The sequence below is a fragment of the Orycteropus afer genome, unplaced genomic scaffold (assembly GCF_000298275.1).
Source record: "Orycteropus afer afer isolate SDZICR_OR568_19922 unplaced genomic scaffold, OryAfe1.0 scaffold00173, whole genome shotgun sequence".
NCBI classification, from domain to species: domain Eukaryota; kingdom Metazoa; phylum Chordata; class Mammalia; order Tubulidentata; family Orycteropodidae; genus Orycteropus; species Orycteropus afer.
Window position 1 is genome coordinate 2,221,628 of NW_006921760.1, and position 9,779 is coordinate 2,231,406.

General features: G+C 41.3%; 1 protein-coding gene across 1 annotated transcript in view; it reads left to right on the top strand.

Moving 5' to 3' along the window:
• Window positions 1-9,779, top strand: part of SAMD12 (sterile alpha motif domain containing 12) — a 219,258-nt gene that overhangs the window by 14,053 nt on the left and 195,426 nt on the right. The window lies entirely within an intron of this gene.

A 9,779-nucleotide genomic window follows, 5' to 3' on the forward strand; every position in this document is an offset into this window, starting at 1 on the left:
GGGGAAGGCCCTCAACAAGATGGATTGACACAGTGGCTACAATGATGGGCTCAGGTATAGCAGGGATCATGGAGCTGGCACAGGATTGGGCAGTTTCTTTCTGCTGTACATGGGGTCCTTATGAGTCGAAGACAACTCAACACCTAACAACAACTTGAATTACTCTAAACTCACTTGTTATTATTGTGTGTCATAAAGTCAATTCTGACTCATGACTACCCTATGTGACAGAGTAGAAGTGCCCCACAGGTTTTTCTAGCCTGTAATCTTTATGGGAAGGAACTCTAGTGGTGCAAGTGATTAAAAGCTCAGCTGCTAATTAAAAAGTCAGTGGTTTGAACCCACTAGCTGCTCCATGAGACAAAGGTGGCAGTCTACTTCTATATTACAGCCTAGGAAATCCTATGGGACAGTACTACTCTGTCCTGGAGCATTGATATGACTTGGTATCAACTCGATGGCAATGGGTAATCTTTATGAGAGCAGATCTCCAGGTCTTTTTCTTGCAGACCATCTGGTAAATTTTAACTATGAACCTTTCAGTTAGCAGCTGAACACTTAACAGTTGCATTACTAGGGCTCCTTGAAGTTACCTAGACATTTAAAGAACACCTGTAGCTAAAATGTGTGTATGTGTAAAACCGTTCAGTGAGTGTAAATGTTACACTTCTTCTAGAGTGCAATCTGATAGTAGTTATCAGAATGTTAAGTGTGCACAGTCTTCTTCGCTTTCAGCAAGCAAAGTTCTATCATCTGTGTGTTGCAGGTTGTTAATGAGCCTTCCTCCAATCCTCATGCCATGCTCTTCTTCATATAGTACAGCTTCTCGGATTACTTGATCAACACACAGATTGAATAAGTGTGGTGAATGGACGCAACTCAGACAAACACCTTTCCTGATTTTAAACCATGTGGTATCCCCTTGTTCAGTTACGATTGCCTCTTGGTCTGTGCACAGGTTCTTCATGAGAACAATTAAGTGTTCTGGAATTCACATTCTTCATAATGTCATCCATAATTTCTTATTGATCCACATGGTCAAATGCCTTCACATATTCAATAAAATACAGGTAGACATCTTTCTGGTATTCTTTGCTTTCAGCCAAGATTCATCAGACATCAGCAATGATATCCTTCATTCCACATCCTCTTCTGAATCCAGCTTGCATTTCTGCAAGTTCCCTGCCAGTATACTGCTATTTCAACCACTTTTTAATTATCTTCAGCAAGATTTTACTTGGGTGTGATATTAATGATATTGTTAGATTATTTATACATTCTGTTGGATCAACTTTCTTTGATATGGGCTCAAATGTGGATCTCTTTCAGTCAGTTGTCCAGGTAGCCATCTTCCAAATTTCTTGGCATAAATGAGTAAGTGCCTCCAGTGCTGCATGTTTGTCGAAACATCTCAATAGGCAGTCCATCAAATCCTGGAGCCTTGTTTTTCACCAATTCCTTCAGTGCAGCTTGGACTTTTTCCCTCAATACCATCAGTTTTGGATTATATGCTATATGCTGAAATGGCTGAGTATCAGCCAATTCTTTTTGGTACAGTGACTCTGTGTATTTCTTCCATCTTCTTTTGATGCTTCCTGCATTGTTCAATATTTTGCCCATAGAATCTTTCAGTATCACATCTCAAGGCTGCACTTTTTCTTCAGTTCTTTCCACTTGAGAAATGCCAGGCATGTTCTTCCCTTTTGATTTTCTAACTCTTCTATTTGCACATTTCATTATGAATACTTTACTTTGCCTTCCCAATGGGAGCTCTGGTGGCATAGTGCCTAAGGCATTTGACTGCTAACCAGAAGGCTGTTGTTTCAAACCCACCAGCCATTCCTCAGAAGGAAGTTTGGGCAATCTGCTTCCGTAGTCATACTGCCTTGGAAACCCAAGGAGGGATTGCTGTGAGTCGGATCTGACTTGACGGCAGTATGTTGCATTTTTTGTTGCCTTCTCAAGCTGCACTTTGAAATTTTCTGTTCAGATTTTTTACTTCATCATTTCTTCCATTCTCTTTAGCCACTCTGTTCAAGAGCAAGTTTCAAAGTCTCTTCTGACATCCATTTTGGTCTTTTCTTCCCTTTCTGCCTTTTCAGTGAGCTCTTGGTTTCCTCATGTTCTTGATGTCATCTATTCAATAGTAGAATAGAATTCTTCCTTTATAAGAATGAGGGAGACCTATGCGTATTTGTGTAAAGTTTATGTAATTATATTTTAAAATGAGGAGGGGAGGGCAAGGGCAGGCTACTGTACAGTATGTATATATGTTCCCATTAATATATCCCATTAATATAAAAATGCCTTTCTCTGTATAGATGCATCACCACGTCTGGAAGGATTTACACCACAATTTGAGCAGCATTTGAATCTGGAGTTGGGATTATGGAGACAACTTTTACTTTTGCCCACATCTGTTGTGTGTGAATGTTTTAAAAAAGATATGTATTCTTTTAAGCATGCTTATTTTGAAGCCCCTTTCAGATTGCCCTATTAACTTTGGTAGCTCAGCTGTGACTTTTCCTCCTTTTGGGTCAGTATTTCATCTTTAGAGCGCTGAATTTCCTCATATGCCCTCTAACTCTTGCTGATCAGTTTATTTGACAGGAGAGTGAGTTATCTTTGGGGACTTTGGCCTCTGTGGGCCTTGGTGTGTGGAACCCACTTAATGAGCTGCTTTTGCATTTGTCCCTACCTGAACGATTTGGGATGGAACTGCTCTGAACTAAGGCTTCCATTAATGTTTCAGTTTGATGTTCCATTTCTTCATCTTCTGACTGCATAAGCAAATGATGTCCCTATATATGCTTTCCCCTTTGCAAGCTTTACACAGGGTACCTGGTTCTAGCCCCCTGTTATGCCTTTGGGCTCTGCCACTTTGAGTTGTGGCCCTGTGGGGCTTTGAAAGCAATCCACTCAGCATGTGACTTCTTCCAGACCCCCAACAGGGCTAGTGAGTTTTACTCCTCACGGCAGTGGTTTTTCCTTCATTCTGACACCTAGAGTTTTCTCTTTCTTGTTTTATAACTTGGCCTTACATAAATTTGAGAATATTTTAAAATATATTATCTAGCATCTCTAAGTTTCCATAGCCTGAGGGTACCTTGTAGCATGTGCTTATCCTACTATCTTGACTTTGAAATATAATTTAAAAACATACATATATTTGCATTTGCAGGGAAAGAAAGTATTCCTTGCCTCTCTAGCTTAGAAATTGATTTTGGACCCTTCTACTAATTTCTTAAAACACTTGGAAGCCTAATTCTATCAGGAGGTTGTTTGTGCCACAAATTGCCTCCAACTATTACAGACCAAAGAGAAACTGAAAATCAAGCTTACTTGAGCCTTTATCATTGGTTGTTGGTGGTGGTTATGTGCCGTCAAGTCGGACCCAACTCATAGCGACCCCTCCTTGGGTTTCCGAGGCAGTATCACTACAGAAGTAGATTGCCCTATCTTCCTTCCAAGGAGTGGCTGGTGGGCCTTTATCATTAGGCAATGTTTAGTCTCACTAGAAAAATGAAAAAAAGGATCTAGTTGAAATGTTGTTATTACGTGTTGGGGATCTAGGGAGAGAATGCCCATGCAGCACCACAGCTATGTTTACAAGTTCAAGACACAAAAACTTCATTTACTTAACTTTACAGATGGATACAAGGTACAAGATACAGTGCTGTTGTTGTTAGGTGCCATCCAGTCGGTTCTAACTCATAGTGACCTTATAAACAACAGAATGAAACACTGCCTGGTCCTGTGCCATTCTCAGAACCCTTGCTGTGTTGGACACAACAATTCCGCTCATTGTTGCAGCCACTGTGTCGATCCATTTTCTTAAGGGTCTTCCTCTTTTTTGCTGACTCTCTACTTTACCAAGCACTATGCCTTTTTTCAGGGACTGTCCTTCCTGACAACATGTCCAAAGTATGTGAGATAAAGTCTCACCATCCTTGCTTCTGAGAAGCATTCTGGCTGTACTTTTTCTAAAACAGATTTGTTCATTCTTCTGTCAGTCCATGGTCTTAGTCAATGTTCTCTGCAAACACCGTAATTCAAAGACATCAAATCTTTAGTCTTCTTTATTCTTTGCCCAACTTTCACATGCATATGAGGAGTTTGAAAATAGCATGGCTTGGGTCAGGCGCACCTTTGCTTTCTAACACTGTAAAGAGGTCTTTTGTAGAAGATTTGCCCAATGCCATGCATTGTTTGATTTCTTGACTGTTGCTTCCATGGGTGTTGATTGTGGATCCAAATGAAATGAAATTCTTGACAACTTCAGTATTTTCTGTTTATTATGATGTTGTTTATTGGTCTGCTTGTGGTGATTTTTGTTTTCTTTATATTGAAGTGTAGTCCATACTGAAGTCTTTGATTATCTTTAGTAAGTACTTCAAGTCCTCTTCACTGTCAACAAGCAAGGTTGTGTTATCTACATGAGAAGGCACTCGAGTAGTACCACACTTTCATCTCATTGGAAGGCCCAGAAGTTATCCAGATGCATAGCTTCTTTTGCCTAACCACCCACACAGGAACATGTATAGCTGCCGTAGGTGAGAGCCAAGGTGAGGATGGGTCTCCTTGATACAGAGAAGGAGCCTCTGTTTCCTATTAGTTTTCTATACCGTTGTAGTCATATGAACCTAAGGCCAACTCAGTGCTCCTCCAGACCAGGTGTATTTCCAGGAAAACAGCCCTGTGAGGGACTGAGCTGCCTCACAGGCAGGTACAGGTCTGAGGTTAATTAACTTTGGACTCACAGAGCAGTAGGGATGGAGCTGCCATGTTGAATACTTCAGCAGAGGTAGAGCTTGGCCTGTGGGTAAAATTCCAATATGTAACACTAAGAATGGAAGGCGCCTTTAGCCTTGAAGGCTACATCTTGAGTCAAGGCATGGCAGCAGGAATTCTCAGATGTGTTCAACCTTGATCTTGTTAGAGCTAGAGTTTACATTGTGGAAACTGGTTGGAACAGGGTAGGACTTAGTCATATGGAATTTGAATGCTGTGGTGAGGAGCTTGGGTTTATTCACTACTGGCACTGTCCAGTATGGTGTCCACTAGCCACATGTGGCTATTTAAATTAATGAACATGGATTAAAATGGAAAACATTGATTTCCTTGGCCATATCAGCCACATTTTAAGTGCTCACTAGCTACATGTGTCTAAGGGCTGCTGTGTTGAACAGCTTGAATGTATAACCTTTCCATCATCCCACAGAGTTCTATTGGACAGTATTGCTCTGATCTGTGGGGAACCACTGGAGTTCTCTGAGTATAGGAGTGAAGATGAAAAATGGAATTGTGTTACCATTCTCTCTGACCCTGACCTTGAGCCTAGGTGGAAGTGTGACTCAGTCATAAGAGAAATGTTGGAATACTCAGGAGTCTGAGTCTGTTTTAAAGGTGGTATTCCTGAATGGTCTTTTGGTAAAATTTGTGTTTCCATGGCAACCCAGGCTAAGGAATAAGATCAGCCTATCAGCAGGCAATATTCTGGCTGTTCCCCACCTTGGAGTTCTGGGATGTATCCTGACAAGTGGCCTAAATACAGGAAATTGTATTTAGGAAATATTGTATTCCAGGAAATAAGGCCTGGAAATTAGAAACATTTGACTTCTGGACTTGTTTTCCTAGATATTCACAAGAAAATGTACCCTTTCTGTTTCAATGCCTGTAAAATAAGAGTTGCATAAGGTTGATTCTTATTTTTCTCTGCCTTGGTGCTAATTTGCTGGGTCCTGTAAAGTGGTGAGTCAGAGGGAAAATCAGCCATCTGGTAGTTCTTTTAGTGTGTTTTACATTTACTTTCCTGCCACAGACCTTGTCTTTGTTAAATGTTGTGTCCCCATTTGACAGCTGAGGAACCAGGAGTGTAAATGACCTCCCCAAACTTCATTTCTGACTAATAACTGAAAGAAGATGGGATATGGCTCTAAATCTGATGGCTCTGCATCCAGATGTTTTATTGCCCTAACATTAAATGTACAAATCCTGTATTTATTTGACAAGAAGGTATAGTCCAGTGCACGGAGAATCGGGCTGAGTAGGCCAAACAAGAGGTTAAAATGCTGCATGTACTCCTCGTTCCTCACAGAGAAGCATAGCAAATCTTGATTGCTATATTATATAAGGGATAAGCAGTGCCAGTATCTAAAACAGTGAATAATTGCTTACACTTGGCTTTGGCATGCATTATGTGAATCCTTGGCAGCAGATAGCCTTTTCTCATTAGGCTAATATTAGATTTAGTTTATATTTCTTTGGCTCAGAATTAAAGGAGCTGGCTGGGGTTTGGGGTGCTAGAGGCTGGAGGAGGAGAAAGCCTGGTGTTTTGGGTAAGCCACAAGCAGATAAATAAAAGACGACTTATAAAAGTGAGCAGGATACATTAATCTGGGATTAAAGCATGAAATTAAACTAAAAGCTAAAAGAATGAAACAGGATAAAAGACGATAGGTGGATTGAACTTAACCTTGATCGAATTCCATCGCTCAGCTGCCGCTGGGAAGATTTGTGGCTATTTGGGGATAGAATGATCTAATCCTTGGCTATCTGTTCTGTTTGGCTTTGGGAGCAAGAGTGTCTCCAGCTGAAGCTGCCAATATAGTATAATGTCATCAAAGATATGAAAGGACATAATGCACGAGAAACATAATGAGCACATACTTTATTGAGAATTGTCAGAAGGGTAAGAACAAAAGAGACAAGCCAGAATGACTTCATCCTGTATAAGTTCCAAGGCCCCAGGACATACCCATTAGGCACTTGGACAGATCTTAGAACAAACTACAGTAAACCCAAATTGGAAAAGGTAAGCATTTATTACTGAACTGTTAACTCTGAAAAGTGTTGACTACTGGGCATATGTCAAGTATCAAATTGTTGTAGTATATTTAACAAAGGGAATCTAGGGAGTGTCTGACCAACTAATTTATTTTATATACAAGGGGTGGATGAGAGAGATTAAATGAACTTTTCCAAGACCTGGAGGCCAGTAGTGGTACAAGGTTAGCCTCAAACAGAGTTCTTTCAGCAGTGGCTACTTCTTTTCCCTTTCTCATACTGACAGATCTTTACGAAACAGCAAGGAGACACTTGGTTAATGGTAGTCTTCCATGTACTGAGGCTGTGTTGTTGTTAGTTGCCATTGAGTTGGCCCTAACTCATGTCTACCTCGTGTACAGCAGAACCAAGTGTCTCCCAATCCTGCTTTATCTTAAGGTTCATTGTATGCTGCAGTCAGTTGCTGCAGCGACTATGCCTTTTGATTGCCTTCTAACACTATATTGGACAATATTCTGTTGTGATCTGTAGGAACATTTATTGCTAATTTTTGGAAGCAGAGTACTAGGCCTTTCTTCCCAGTCTGGAAGCTGTGCTGAAACCTGTCTCCCATGGGTGACCCTGCTGGTATTTGAAATACTAGTAACATAGCTTCCAGCTTCACAGCAACATGCTAGCCACCACAGTATAGCAAACTGCTAGAGAGGTGGTGGACTAAGACTGTAGGGTATGCCATCTGAGGGTGCAAAACGGAGAGTGGCATTTAGGGTAGATGGGTTCCCTCTCAGTGGGTGGAAGAGAGCCCAAAGGGAGCCTATTGATAGTTAATCCAACACACAAATAGGCCTCTGGAGAAGAGAACGTTTGCATTTTGGGGGTAGCTTTTTTGATAGAACTCATAGCACTTAAAGGGAAAATCTGACCTCATTATCATGATCAATAAGACTAAGAGATTTGAGCTTTGCTAACTTTTCAAAGTTCATTTAATGCCAGTCCTTCCTCTTGGTCTCTGTACTTCAGATATACTTGCCTTTGTGTTTCTCAAATCTACCAGGGGAATTCTCTTTTTGAGAGCATTGGTACTTGCTGCCTGTGAAACTTTCCCCCAGGTCGTTGCATGGCTGGTTCCTTCAGTTATGTTCTAGCTCAAATGTGCCTATCCAGAGAGACCTTCTTTGACCACCCTCACTAAATTTGTCCCCCTATCACACTCTCTGGTATTACCCTGTTTGATGTCCTTCATTAGAACTTTCTATCTGAAATTCTCTTGCTTTTTTTCTGTCTCCATAAGAGCAGTGGTTTTGTCTGTCTTGTTCACTAGCATAACATCGATGCCTGCCACCATGTCCAACACATAACTGAGAACAAGTTTTTAAATTAATGCATACAAAAAAAAAAAAAAAAGAAACCTACCTCAAGTCGGATCCAACTCATAGCAACCCCTCCTTGGGTTTCCAAGGTGGTATCACTACAGAAGTAGATTGCCCAACCTTCCTTCCTAGGAGTGGCTGATGGGTTTGAACCACTAGCCTTCTGGTTAGCAGTGAAGTGCCTTAGGCAGGATGGATAAGTCAGTTAATGTGGCACAGAGGCCTGTGGCCTCTTTATTATTCTTTTTAACATTTTATTGCAGTTTGGGAGAAAGTTTGCAAAGAAAATTAGTTTTCCCATTCAACAATTTATACACTTTGTGTGTGTGACATTAGTTGCAATCCCCTCAGTGTAATAGCACTCTGCCCACTTCCTCCTTGGGTTCCCTGTTGTCATTCCTCCATCTTTCCTGCCAGTTCCTGTCTTCAAAACTTTGTTTTTGGGCAAATGCTGCCCTTTTGGTGTTGTACAGTTGATTGTTCTGAGGAGCGCGTTCCTCATGGGTGCTATTGTTCACTTTATAGAACTGTCTACCCACCAGCCACTCTGCGGAAGGAAGACTGGGCAATGTACTTTCACAAAGATTTACCACCTCAGAACTCAAAGGGGGTCGCTATGAGTCAGAATCGACTCAATGACAGTGAGTTTGGTTTTTGGCTCATTGTTTAGCTGAGAGGTGATCTCTGGGAGTGGGTTCAGCTTTACATTTGAAATGTATCTAAGGGCCATAATCTCCAGGGTTCCACCAGTCTCTCTCAGACCAGGAAACCTAGTCATTATTATGACTGTGAATTTTGTTCTATATTTTTCTCCCACTGTGTCCAGGGCCTTCTATTGTGGTCCTGATCAGAGAGGTCAGTGGTGGTAGGTAGTAGGGTGCAGTCTGGTTCTTCTGGTCTCAGGCTAGTGGAGGCTGCAGTTTTGGGCTCCGTTTGTCCTTTGGACCAATTGTTTCCTTAAATCTTACATTTTCTTCCCTCTTCTTTGCTCTAGACAGGAAGATACCAATCATTGTATCTTAGATGGTTGCTCAAAAGCTTTTAAGATCCTAGTTGCTACTTACCAAAGTAGGGTGTAGAACATTGTCTTTATGGACTATGCTATGCTACCGGACCTAGATGTCCCCCAAGACCTTGGTCCTAAGACCTAAAGCCCAGTGACTCAGTCCCTCAAGGTGTTTGGTTTTAGCTAAGAAGTTTGCATAACTCTGCCCCTGTATACTATACTATATTCCAGGATATATTTGCATCACATACAGGTACATGTAGAAGTATCCTCTGCAAAACCTATATATGCTTATAGGTGTACTCCCATACGCTATCCCATACTTATGTATCTACCTATGTATCTACTTGTAAATTAGTGTTTGTTATTAGTGATATTGCAGCAGTATGTCTGCAGTAGTATTTGCCATTGTTGCCTGTGCTCTCACATACCTTTCCCTCAGTCACGTTGTGCTGACCTGCCCCTTATTGTGCATTGCTTGTCCCTTAACCCAAATTAATGCACGTCTACTAGTGCCTAAGGCACTTGACTGCTATCCAGAAGGCTGGCAGTTCAAACCCACCAGCCACTCCTTGGAAGGAAGATGGGGCAATCTACTTCCATAGTGATACTGGCTC